This window comes from Heterodontus francisci, unplaced genomic scaffold, assembly GCF_036365525.1.
Source record: "Heterodontus francisci isolate sHetFra1 unplaced genomic scaffold, sHetFra1.hap1 HAP1_SCAFFOLD_89, whole genome shotgun sequence".
In the NCBI taxonomy this organism is placed as follows: domain Eukaryota; kingdom Metazoa; phylum Chordata; class Chondrichthyes; order Heterodontiformes; family Heterodontidae; genus Heterodontus; species Heterodontus francisci.
Window position 1 is genome coordinate 5,906,720 of NW_027140677.1, and position 13,208 is coordinate 5,919,927.

The window sequence follows — 13,208 nt, forward strand, 5'->3', positions numbered from 1 at the left end:
ATGTGGGTTTCGCAGTTTATCGGGATCCTGCCTGGTGTGTATGGGGGTTTCACAGTATATCAGGATCCTGCCAGGTGTGTATGGGTTTTCACAGCATATCAGGATCCTGCCAGGTGTGTATGGGGGTTTCACAGTTTATCAGGATCCTGCCAGGTGTGTATGGGGGTTTCGCAGTTTATCGGCATCCTGCCTGGTGTGTCTGGGGTTTTCACAGTGCATCAGTATCCTGCCAGATGTGTATGGGTTTTCACAGTGCATCAGGATCCTTCCAGATGTGTATGGGGGGTTTCACAGTTTATCAGGATCCTGCCAGGTGTGTATGTGGGTTTCACAGTATATCGGGATCCTGCCTGGTGTGTCTGCGGGTTTCACAGTTCATCAGGATCCTGCCAGGTGTGTACGTGGGTTTCACAGTTTATCGGCATCCTGCCTGGTGTGTATGGGGGTTTCACAGTTCATCAGGATCCTGCCAGGTGTGTATGTGGGTTTCAAAGTTTATCAGGAAACTGCCAGATGTGAATGGGGTTTTCACAGTGCATCAGGATCCTGCCAGATGTGTATGGGGTTTTCACAGTGCAGCAGGATCCTTACAGATGTGTATGGGGGTTTCACAGTGTATCAGGATCCTGCATCGTGTGTATGTGGGTTTCACAGTTCATCAGTGTCCTGCCAGGTGTGTATGTGGGTTTCACAGTTTATCAGGATCCTGCCTGGTGTATCTGGGGATTTCACAGTGCATCAGGATCCTGTAAGATGTGTATGGGTTTTCACAGTGCATCAGGATCCTTCCAGATGTTTATGGGGTTTTCACAGTGCATTAGGATCCTGCCAGGTGTGTATGCGGTTTTCACAGTGTATCAGGATCCTGCCAGGTGTGTATGTGGGTTTCACAGTTTATCAGGATCCTGCCTGGTGTGTATGGGGTTTTCACACTGCATCAGGATCCTGCCTGGTGTGTCTGGGGATTTCACAGTGCATTAGGCTCCTGCCAGGTGTGTATGGGGGTTTCACAGTATATCAGGATCCTGCCAGGTATGTTTGGGGATTTCACAGTGCATCCGGCTCCTGCCAGGTGTGTATGCGGGTTTCACAGTATATCAGGATCCTGCCAGGTGTGTATGGGTTTTCACAGCATATCAGGATCCTGCCAGGTGTGTATGGGGGTTTCAGAGTTTATCAGGATCCTGTCAGGTGTGTATGGGGGTTTTGCAGTTTATCGGCATCCTGCCAGGTGCGTATGGTGTATATACAGTGGATAAGAATCCTGCCAAGTGTGTATGGTGTTTTCACAGTGTATCAGAATACTGCCAGGTGTGTATGGGGTTTTCACAGTGTATCAGGATCCTGCCAAGTGTGTAAGGGGTTTTTGCAGTGGATCAGGATCCTGCCAGGTGTGTATGTGGTTTTCACAGTGGATCAGGATACTGTCAGGTGTGTATGTGGGTTTCCCAGTGTATCAGGCTCCTGCCAGGTGTGTATGTGGGTTTAACAGTTTATCAGGATCCTGCCTGGTGTGTATGGACTTTCACGGTGGATCAGGATCCTGCCACGTGTGAATGGCGTTTTCACAGTTTATCAGGATCCTGCCAGGTGTGTATGGGGGTTTCGCAGTTTATCGGCATCCTGCCAGGTGCGTATGGTGTATATACAGTGGATAAGGATCCTGCCAAGTGTGTATGGTGTTTTCACAGTGTATCCGGATACTGCCAGGTGTGTATGGGGTTTTCACAGTGTATCAGGATCCTGCCAAGTGTGTAAGGGGTTTTCGAAGTGGATCAGGATCCTGCCAGGTGTGTATGGGGTTTCCACAGTGGATCAGGATACCGTCAGATGTGTATGTGGGTTTCCCAGTGTATCAGGCTCCTGCCAGGTGTGTATGTGGGTTTAACAGTTTATCAGGATCCTGCCTGGTGTGTATGGGGTTTCATAGTGGATCAGGATCCTGCCACGTGTGTATGGGGTTTTCACAGTGTATCAGGATCCTGCCAGGTGTGTATGTGGGTTTCAAAGTTTATCAGGAAACTGCCAGATGTGTATGGGGTTTTCACAGTGCATCAGGATCCTTCCAGATGTGTATGGGTGTTTCACAGTGTATCAGGATCCTGCATCCTGTGTATGTGGGTTTCACAGTTTATCAGGATCCTGCCTGGTGTGTATGGGGTTTCACAGTGGATCAGGATCCTGCCACGTGTGTATGGGGTTTTCACAGTGTATCAGGATCCTACATCGTGTGTATGGGGTTTCACAGTTTATCAGGATCCTGCCAGGTGTGTATGTGGGTTTCACAGTTTATCAGGATCCTGCCAGGTGTATATGGGGGTTTCACAGTTCATCAGGATCCTGCCAGGTGTGTATGGGGGTTTCACAGTTTATCAGGATCCTGCCTGGTGTGTCTGGGGGTTTCACAGTTCATCAGGATCCTGCCAGGTATGTATGTGGGTTTCACAGTATATCAGGATCCTGCCTGGTGTGTCTGGGGTTTTCACAGTGCATCAGGATCCTGCCAGATGTGTATGGGTTTTCACAGTGCATCAGTATCCTTCCAGATGTGTATGGGGGGTTTCACAGTTTATCAGGATCCTGCCAGGTGTGTATGGGTTTTCACAGCATGTCAGGATCCTGCCAGGTGTGTATGGGGGTTTCAGAGTTTATCAGGATCCTGCCAGGTGTGTATGGGGGTTTCGCAGTTTATCGGCATCCTGCCAGGTGCGTATGGTGTATATACAGTGGATAAGGATCCTGCCAAGTGAGTATGGTGTTTTCACAGTGTATCAGAATACTGCCAGGTGTGTATGGGGTTTTCCCAGTGTATCAGGATCCTGCCAAGTGTGTAAGGGTTTTTTGCAGTGGATCAGGATCCTGCCAGGTGTGTATGTGGTTTTCACAGTGGATCAGGATACTGTCAGGTGTGTATGTGGGTTTCCCAGTGTATCAGGCTCCTGCCAGGTGTGTATGTGGGTTTAACAGTTTATCAGGATCCTGCCTGGTGTGTATGGGGTTTCACAGTGGATCAGGATCCTGCCACGTGTGTATGGCGTTTTCACAGTGTATCAGGATCCTGCCAGGTGTGTATGTGGGTTTCAAAGTTTATCAGGAAACTGCCAGATATGTATGGGGTTTTCACAGTGCATCAGGATCCTTCCAGATGTATATGGGGGTTTCACAGTGTATCAGGATCCTGCATCCTGTGTATGTGGGTTTCACAGTTTATCAGGATCCTGCCTGGTGTGTATGGGGTTTCACAGTGGATCAGGATCCTGCCACGTGTGTATGGGGTTTTCACAGTGTATCAGGATCCTGCATCGTGTGTATGGGGTTTCACAGTTTATCAGGATCATGCCAAGTGTGTATGTGGGTTTCACAGTTTATCAGGATCCTGCCAGGTGTGTATGGGGGTTTCACAGTTCATCAGGATCCTGCCAGGTGTGTATGGGGGTTTCACAGTTTCTCAGGATCCTGCCTGGTGTGTCTGGGGATTTCACAGTTCATCAGGATCCTGCCAGGTGTGCATGTGGGTTTCACAGTATATCAGGATCCTGCCTGGTGTGTATGGGGGTTTCACAGTGCATCAGGATCCTGCCAGATGTGTATGGGTTTTCACAGTGCATCAGGATCCTTCCAGATGTGTATGGGGGGTTTCACAGTTTATCAGGATCCTGCCTGGTGTGTCTGGGGGTTTCGCAGTTCATCAGGATCCTTCCAGGTGTGTATGTGGGTTTCACCGTTTATCGGGATCCTGCCTGGTGTGTCTGGGGGTTTCACAGTTCATCAGGATCCTGCCAGGTGTGTATGTGGGTTTCACAGTTTATCAGGATCCTGCCTGGTGTGTATGGGGTTTTCACACTGCATCAGGATCCTTCCAGATGTTTATGGGGTTTTCACAGTGCATTAGGATCCTGCCAGGTGTGTATGCGGTTTTCACAGTGTATCAGGATCCTGCCAGGTGTGTATGGGGTTTTCACAGTGTATCAGGATCCTGCCAGGTGTGTATGTGGGTTTCACAGTTTATCAGGATCCTGCCTGGTGTGTATGGCGTTTTCACACTGCATCAGGATCCTGCCTGGTGTGTCTGGGGATTTCACAGTGCATTAGGCTCCTGCCAGGTGTGTATGGGGGTTTCACAGTATATCAGGATCCTGCCAGGTATGTTTGGGGATTTCACAGTGCATCCGGCTCCTGCCAGGTGTGTATGCGGGTTTCACAGTATATCAGGATCCTGCCAGGTGTGTATGGGTTTTCACAGCATATCAGGATCCTGCCAGGTGTGTATGGGGGTTTCAGAGTTTATCAGGATCCTGCCAGGTGTGTATGGGGGTTTCGCAGTTTATCGGCATCCTGCCAGGTGCGTATGGTGTATATACAGTGGATAAGGATCCTGCCAAGTGTGTATGGTGTTTTCACAGTGTATCAGAATACTGCCAGGTGTGTATGGGGTTTTCACAGTGTATCAGGATCCTGCCAAGTGTGTAAGGGGTTTTTGCAGTGGATCAGGATCCTGCCAGGTGTGTATGTGGTTTTCACAGTGGATCAGGATACTGTCAGGTGTGTATGTGGGTTTCCCAGTGTCTCAGGCTCCTGCCAGGTGTGTATGTGGGTTTAACAGTTTATCAGGATCCTGCCTGGCGTGTATGGGGTTTCACAGTGGATCAGGATCCTGCCACGTGTGTATGGCGTTTTCACAGTTTATCAGGATCCTGCCAGGTGTGTATGGGGGTTTCGCAGTTTATCGGCATCCTGCCAGGTGCGTATGGTGTATATACAGTGGGTAAGGATCCTGCCAAGTGTGTAAGGGGTTTTCGCAGTTGATCAGGATCCTGCCAGGTGTGTATGGGGTTTTCACAGTGCATCAGGATACTGTCAGGTGTGTATGTGGGTTTCCCAGTGTATCAGGCTCCTGCCAGGTGTGTATGTGGGTTTAACAGTTTATCAGGATCCTGCCTGGTGTGTATGAGGTTTCACAGTGGATCAGGATCCTGCCACGTGTGTATGGCGTTTTCACAGTGTATCAGGATCCTGCCAGGTGTGTATGTGGGTTTCAAAGTTTATCAGGAAACTGCCAGATGTGTATGGGGTTTTCACAGTGCATCAGGATCCTTCCAGATGTGTATGGGGGTTTCACAGTTTATCAGGATCCTGCCAGGTGTGTATGGGGGTTTCGCAGTTTATCGGCATCCTGCCTGGTGTGTCTGGGGTTTTCACAGTGCATCAGTATCCTGCCAGATGTGTATGGGTTTTCACAGTGCATCAGGATCCTTCCAGATGTGTATGGGGGGTTTCACAGTTTATCAGGATCCTGCCAGGTGTGTATGTGGGTTTCACAGTATATCGGGATCCTGCCTGGTGTGTCTGCGGGTTTCACAGTTCATCAGGATCCTGCCAGGTGTGTACGTGGGTTTCACAGTTTATCGGCATCCTGCCTGGTGTGTATGGGGGTTTCACAGTTCATCAGGATCCTGCCAGGTGTGTATGTGGGTTTCAAAGTTTATCAGGAAACTGCCAGATGTGAATGGGGTTTTCACAGTGCATCAGGATCCTGCCAGATGTGTATGGGGTTTTCACAGTGCAGCAGGATCCTTACAGATGTGTATGGGGGTTTCACAGTGTATCAGGATCCTGCATCGTGTGTATGTGGGTTTCACAGTTCATCAGTGTCCTGCCAGGTGTGTATGTGGGTTTCACAGTTTATCAGGATCCTGCCTGGTGTATCTGGGGATTTCACAGTGCATCAGGATCCTGTAAGATGTGTATGGGTTTTCACAGAGCATCAGGATCCTTCCAGATGTTTATGGGGTTTTCACAGTGCATTAGGATCCTGCCAGGTGTGTATGCGGTTTTCACAGTGTATCAGGATCCTGCCAGGTGTGTATGGGGTTTTCACAGTGTATCAGGATCCTGCCAGGTGTGTATGTGGGTTTCACAGTTTATCAGGATCCTGCCTGGTGTGTATGGGGTTTTCACACTGCATCAGGATCCTGCCTGGTGTGTCTGGGGATTTCACAGTGCATTAGGCTCCTGCCAGGTGTGTATGGGGGTTTCACAGTATATCAGGATCCTGCCAGGTATGTTTGGGGATTTCACAGTGCATCCGGCTCCTGCCAGGTGTGTATGCGGGTTTCACAGTATATCAGGATCCTGCCAGGTGTGTATGGGTTTTCACAGCATATCAGGATCCTGCCAGGTGTGTATGGGGGTTTCAGAGTTTATCAGGATCCTGCCAGGTGTGTATGGGGGTTTTGCAGTTTATCGGCATCCTGCCAGGTGCGTATGGTGTATATACAGTGGATAAGAATCCTGCCAAGTGTGTATGGTGTTTTCACAGTGTATCAGAATACTGCCAGGTGTGTATGGGGTTTTCACAGTGTATCAGGATCCTGCCAAGTGTGTAAGGGGTTTTTGCAGTGGATCAGGATCCTGCCAGGTGTGTATGTGGTTTTCACAGTGGATCAGGATACTGTCAGGTGTGTATGGACTTTCACGGTGGATCAGGATCCTGCCACGTGTGAATGGCATTTTCACAGTTTATCAGGATCCTCCCAGGTGTGTATGGGGGTTTCGCAGTTTATCGGCATCCTGCCAGGTGCGTATGGTGTATATACAGTGGATAAGGATCCTGCCAAGTTTGTATGGTGTTTTCACAGTGTATCCGGATACTGCCAGGTGTGTATGGGGTTTTCACAGTGTATCAGGATCCTGCCAAGTGTGTAAGGGGTTTTCGAAGTGGATCAGGATCCTGCCAGGTGTGTATGGGGTTTCCACAGTGGATCAGGATACCGTCAGGTGTGTATGTGGGTTTCCCAGTGTATCAGGCTCCTGCCAGGTGTGTATGGGGGTTTAACAGTTTATCAGGATCCTGCCTGGTGTGTATGGGGTTTTCACAGTGTATCAGGATCCTACATCGTGTGTATGGGGTTTCACAGTTTATCAGGATCCTGCCAGGTGTGTATGTGGGTTTCACAGTTTATCAGGATCCTGCCAGGTGTATATGGGGGTTTCACAGTTCATCAGGATCCTGCCAGGTGTGTATGGGGGTTTCACAGTTTATCAGGATCCTGCCTGGTGTGTCTGGGGGTTTCACAGTTCATCAGGATCCTGCCAGGTATGTATGTGGGTTTCACAGTATATCAGGATCCTGCCTGGTGTGTCTGGGGTTTTCACAGTGCATCAGGATCCTGCCAGATGTGTATGGGTTTTCACAGTGCATCAGTATCCTTCCAGATGTGTATGGGGGGTTTCACAGTTTATCAGGATCCTGCCAGGTGTGTATGGCCTTTCACAGCATATCAGGATCCTGCCAGGTGTGTATGGGGGTTTCAGAGTTTATCAGGATCCTGCCAGGTGTGTATGGGGGTTTCGCAGTTTATCGGCATCCTGCCAGGTGCGTATGGTGTATATACAGTGGATAAGGATCCTGCCAAGTGAGTATGGTGTTTTCACAGTGTATCAGAATACTGCCAGGTGTGTATGGGGTTTTCCCAGTGTATCAGGATCCTGCCAAGTGTGTAAGGGTTTTTTGCAGTGGATCAGGATCCTGCCAGGTGTGTATGTGGTTTTCACAGTGGATCAGGATACTGTCAGGTGTGTATGTGGGTTTCCCAGTGTATCAGGCTCCTGCCAGGTGTGTATGTGGGTTTAACAGTTTATCAGGATCCTGCCTGGTGTGTATGGGGTTTCACAGTGGATCAGGATCCTGCCACGTGTGTATGGTGTTTTCACAGTGTATCAGGATCCTGCCAGGTGTGTATGTGGGTTTCAAAGTTTATCAGGAAACTGCCAGATGTGTATGGGGTTTTCACAGTGCATCAGGATCCTTCCAGATGTATATGGGGGTTTCACAGTGTATCAGGATCCTGCATCCTGTGTATGTGGGTTTCACAGTTTATCAGGATCCTGCCTGGTGTGTATGGGGTTTCACAGTGGATCAGGATCCTGCCACGTGTGTATGGGGTTTTCACAGTGTATCAGGATCCTGCATCGTGTGTATGGGGTTTCACAGTTTATCAGGATCATGCCAAGTGTGTATGTGGGTTTCACAGTTTATCAGGATCCTGCCAGGTGTGTATGGGGGTTTCACAGTTCATCAGGATCCTGCCAGGTGTGTATGGGGGTTTCACAGTTTATCAGGATCCTGCCTGGTGTGTCTGGGGATTTCACAGTTCATCAGGATCCTGCCAGGTGTGCATGTGGGTTTCACAGTATATCAGGATCCTGCCTGGTGTGTATGGGGGTTTCACAGTGCATCAGGATCCTGCCAGATGTGTATGGGTTTTCACAGTGCATCAGGATCCTTCCAGATGTGTATGGGGGGTTTCACAGTTTATCAGGATCCTGCCTGGTGTGTCTGGGGGTTTCGCAGTTCATCAGGATCCTTCCAGGTGTGTATGTGGGTTTCACCGTTTATCGGGATCCTGCCTGGTGTGTCTGGGGGTTTCACAGTTCATCAGGATCCTGCCAGGTGTGTATGTGGGTTTCACAGTTTATCAGGATCCTGCCTGGTGTGTATGGGGTTTTCACACTGCATCAGGATCCTTCCAGATGTTTATGGGGTTTTCACAGTGCATTAGGATCCTGCCAGGTGTGTATGCGGTTTTCACAGTGTATCAGGATCCTGCCAGGTGTGTATGGGGTTTTCACAGTGTATCAGGATCCTGCCAGGTGTGTATGTGGGTTTCACAGTTTATCAGGATCCTGCCTGGTGTGTATGGCGTTTTCACACTGCATCAGGATCCTGCCTGGTGTGTCTGGGGATTTCACAGTGCATTAGGCTCCTGCCAGGTGTGTATGGGGGTTTCACAGTATATCAGGATCCTGCCAGGTATGTTTGGGGATTTCACAGTGCATCCGGCTCCTGCCAGGTGTGTATGCGGGTTTCACAGTATATCAGGATCCTGCCAGGTGTGTATGGGTTTTCACAGCATATCAGGATCCTGCCAGGTGTGTATGGGGGTTTCAGAGTTTATCAGGATCCTGCCAGGTGTGTATGGGGGTTTCGCAGTTTATCGGCATCCTGCCAGGTGCGTATGGTGTATATACAGTGGATAAGGATCCTGCCAAGTGTGTATGGTGTTTTCACAGTGTATCAGAATACTGCCAGGTGTGTACGGGGTTTTCACAGTGTATCAGGATCCTGCCAAGTGTGTAAGGGGTTTTTGCAGTGGATCAGGATCCTGCCAGGTGTGTATGTGGTTTTCACAGTGGATCAGGATACTGTCAGGTGTGTATGTGGGTTTCCCAGTGTATCAGGCTCCTGCCAGGTGTGTATGTGGGTTTAACAGTTTATCAGGATCCTGCCTGGTGTGTATGGGGTTTCACAGTGGATCAGGATCCTGCCACGTGTGTATGGCGTTTTCACAGTTTATCAGGATCCTGCCAGGTGTGTATGGGGGTTTCGCAGTTTATCGGCATCCTGCCAGGTGCGTATGGTGTATATACAGTGGGTAAGGATCCTGCCAAGTGTGTAAGGGGTTTTCGCAGTTGATCAGGATCCTGCCAGGTGTGTATGGGGTTATCACAGTGGATCAGGATACTGTCAGGTGTGTATGTGGGTTTCCCAGTGTATCAGGCTCCTGCCAGGTGTGTATGTGGGTTTAACAGTTTATCAGGATCCTGCCTGGTGTGTATGAGGTTTCACAGTGGATCAGGATCCTGCCACGTGTGTATGGCGTTTTCACAGTGTATCAGGATCCTGCCAGGTGTGTATGTGGGTTTCAAAGTTTATCAGGAAACTGCCAGATGTGTATGGGGTTTTCACAGTGCATCAGGATCCTTCCAGATGTGTATGGGGGTTTCACAGTGTATCAGGATCCTGCATCCTGTGTATGTGGGTTTCACAGTTTATCAGGATCCTGCCTGGTGTGTATGGGGTTTCACAGTGGATCAGGATCCTGCCACGTGTGTATGGGGTTTTCACAGTGTATCAGGATCCTACATCGTGTGTATGGGGTTTCACAGTTTATCAGGATCCTGCCAGGTGTGTATGTGGGTTTCACAGTTTATCAGGATCCTGCCAGGTGTATATGGGGGTTTCTCAGTTCATCAGGATCCTGCCAGATGTGTATGGGGGTTTCACAGTTTATCAGGATCCTGCCTGGTGTGTCTGGGGGTTTCACAGTTCATCAGGTTCCTGCCAGGTATGTATGTGGGTTTCACAGTATATCAGGATCCTGCCTGGTGTGTCTGGGGTTTTCACAGTGCATCAGGATCCTGCCAGATGTGTATGGGTTTGCACAGTGCATCAGGATCCTTCCAGATGTGTATGGGGGGTTTCACAGTTTATCAGGATCCTGCCTGGTGTGTCTGGGGGTTTCACAGTTCATCCGGATTCTGCCAGGTGTGTATGTGGGTTTCACAGTTTATCGGGATCCTGCCTTGTGTGTCTGGGGGTTTCACAGTTCATCAGGATCATGCCAGGTGTTAATGTGGGTTTCACAGTTTATCAGGAAACTGCCAATTGTGAATGGGGTTTTCACAGTGCATCAGGATCCTGCCAGATGTGTATGGGGTTTTCACAGTGCAGCAGGATCCTTACAGATGTGTATGGGGGTTTCACAGTGTATCAGGATCCTGCATCGTGTGTATGTGGGTTTCACAGTTTATCAGGAACCTGCCTGGTGTGTATGGGGTTTCACAGTTTATCAGGATCCTGCCACGTGTGTATGTGGGTTTCACAGTTCATCAGTATCCTGCCAGGTGTGTATGTGGGTTTCACAGTTTATCAGGATCCTGCCTGGTGTATCTGGGGATTTCACAGTGCATCAGGATCCTGTAAGACGTGTATGGGTTTTCACAGAGCATCAGGATCCTTCCAGATGTTTATGGGGTTTTCACAGTGCATTAGGATCCTGCCAGGTGTGTATGCGGTTTTCACAGTGTATCAGGATCCTGCCAGGTGTGTATGGGGTTTTCACAGTGTATCAGGATCCTGCCAGGTGTGTATGTGGGTTTCACAGTTTATCAGGATCCTGCCTGGTGTGTATGGGGTTTTCACACTGCATCAGGATCCTGCCTGGTGTGTCTGGGGATTTCACAGTGCATTAGGCTCCTGCCAGGTGTGTATGGGGGTTTCACAGTATATCAGGATCCTGCCAGGTGTGTATGGGTTTTCACAGCATATCAGGATCCTGCCAGGTGTGTATGGGGGTTTCAGAGTTTATCAGGATCCTGCCAGGTGTGTATGGGGGTTTCGCAGTTTATCGGCATCCTGCCAGGTGCGTATGGTGTATATACAGTGGATAAGGATCCTGCCAAGTGTGTATGGTGTTTTCACAGTGTATCAGAATACTGCCAGGTGTGTCTGGGGTTTTCACAGTGTATCAGGATCCTGCCAAGTGTGTAAGGGTTTTTTGCAGTGGATCAGGATCCTGCCAGGTGTGTATGTGGTTTTCACAGTGGATCAGGATACTGTCAGGTGTGTATGTGGGTTTCCCAGTGTATCAGGCTCCTGCCAGGTGTGTATGTGGGTTTAACAGTTTATCAGGATCCTGCCTGGTGTGTATGGGGTTTCACAGTGGATCAGGATCCTGCCACGTGTGTATGGCGTTTTCACAGTGTATCAGGATCCTGCCAGGTGTGTATGTGGGTTTCAAAGTGTATCAGGATACTGCCAGATGTGTATGGGGTTTTCACAGTGCATCAGGATCCTTCCAGATGTATATGGGGGTTTCACAGTGTATCAGGATCCTGCATCCTGTGTCTGTGGGTTTCACAGTTTATCAGGATCCTGCCTGGTGTGTATGGGGTTTCACAGTGGATCAGGATCCTGCCACGTGTGTATGGGGTTTTCACAGTGTATCAGGATCCTGCATCGTGTGTATGGGGTTTCACAGTTTATCAGGATCCTGCCAGGTGTGTATGTGGGTTTCACAGTTTATCAGGATCCTGCCAGGTGTGTATGGGGGTTTCACAGTTCATCAGGATCCTGCCAGGTGTGTATGGGGGTTTCACAGTTTCTCAGGATCCTGCCTGGTGTGTCTGGGGATTTCACAGTTCATCAGGATCCTGCCAGGTGTGCATGTGGGTTTCACAGTATATCAGGATCCTGCCTGGTGTGTATGGGGGTTTCACAGTGCATCAGGATCCTGCCAGATGTGTATGGGTTTTCACAGTGCATCAGGATCCTTCCAGATGTGTATGGGGGGTTTCACAGTTTATCAGGATCCTGCCTGGTGTGTCTGGGGGTTTCGCAGTTCATCAGGATCCTGCCAGGTGTGTATGTGGGTTTCACCGTTTATCGGGATCCTGCCTGGTGTGTCTGGGGGTTTCACAGTTCATCAGGAAACTGCCAGATGTGAATGGGGTTTTCACAGTGCATCCGGATCCTGCCAGATGTGTATGGGGTTTTCACAGTGCAGCAGGATCCTTACAGATGTGTTTGGGGGTTTCACAGTGTATCAGGATCCTGCATCGTGTGTATGTGGGTTTCACAGTTTATCAGGATCCTGCCTGGTCTGTATGGGGTTTCACAGTTTATCAGGATCCTGCCACGTGTGTTTGTGGGTTTCGCAGTTCATCAGGATCCTGCCAGGTGTGTATGTGGGTTTCACAGTTTATCAGGATCCTGCCTGCTGTGTCTGGGGGTTTCACAGTTTATCGGGATCCTGCCAGGTGTGTATGGGGGTTTCGCAGTTTATCGGCATCCTGCCAGGTGTATATGGTGTATATACAGTGGATAAGGATCCTGCCAAGTGTGTATGGTGTTTTCACAGTGTATCAGAATACTGCCAGGTGTGTACGGGGTTTTCACAGTGTATCAGGAGCCTGCCAAGTGTGTAAGGGGTTTTCGCAGTGGGTCAGGATCCTGCCAGGTGTGTATGTGGTTTTCACAGTGGATCAGGATACTGTCAGTTGTGTATGTGGGTTTCCCAGTGTATCAGGCTCCTGCCAGGTGTGTATGTGGGTTTAACAGTTTATCAGGATCCTGCCTGGTGTGTATGGGGTTTCACAGTGGATCTGGATCCTGCCACGTGTGTATGGCGTTTTCACAGTGTATCAGGATCCTGCCAGGTGTGCATGTGGGTTTCAAAGTTTATCAGGAAACTGCCAGATGTGTATGGGGTTTTCACAGTGCATCAGGATCCTTCCAGATGTGTATGGGTGTTTCACAGTGTATCAGGATCCTTTCAGGTGTGTATGTGGGTTTCACAGTTTATCAGGATCCTGCCTGGTGTGTATGGGGTTTCACAGTGGATCAGGATCCTGCCACGTGTGTATGG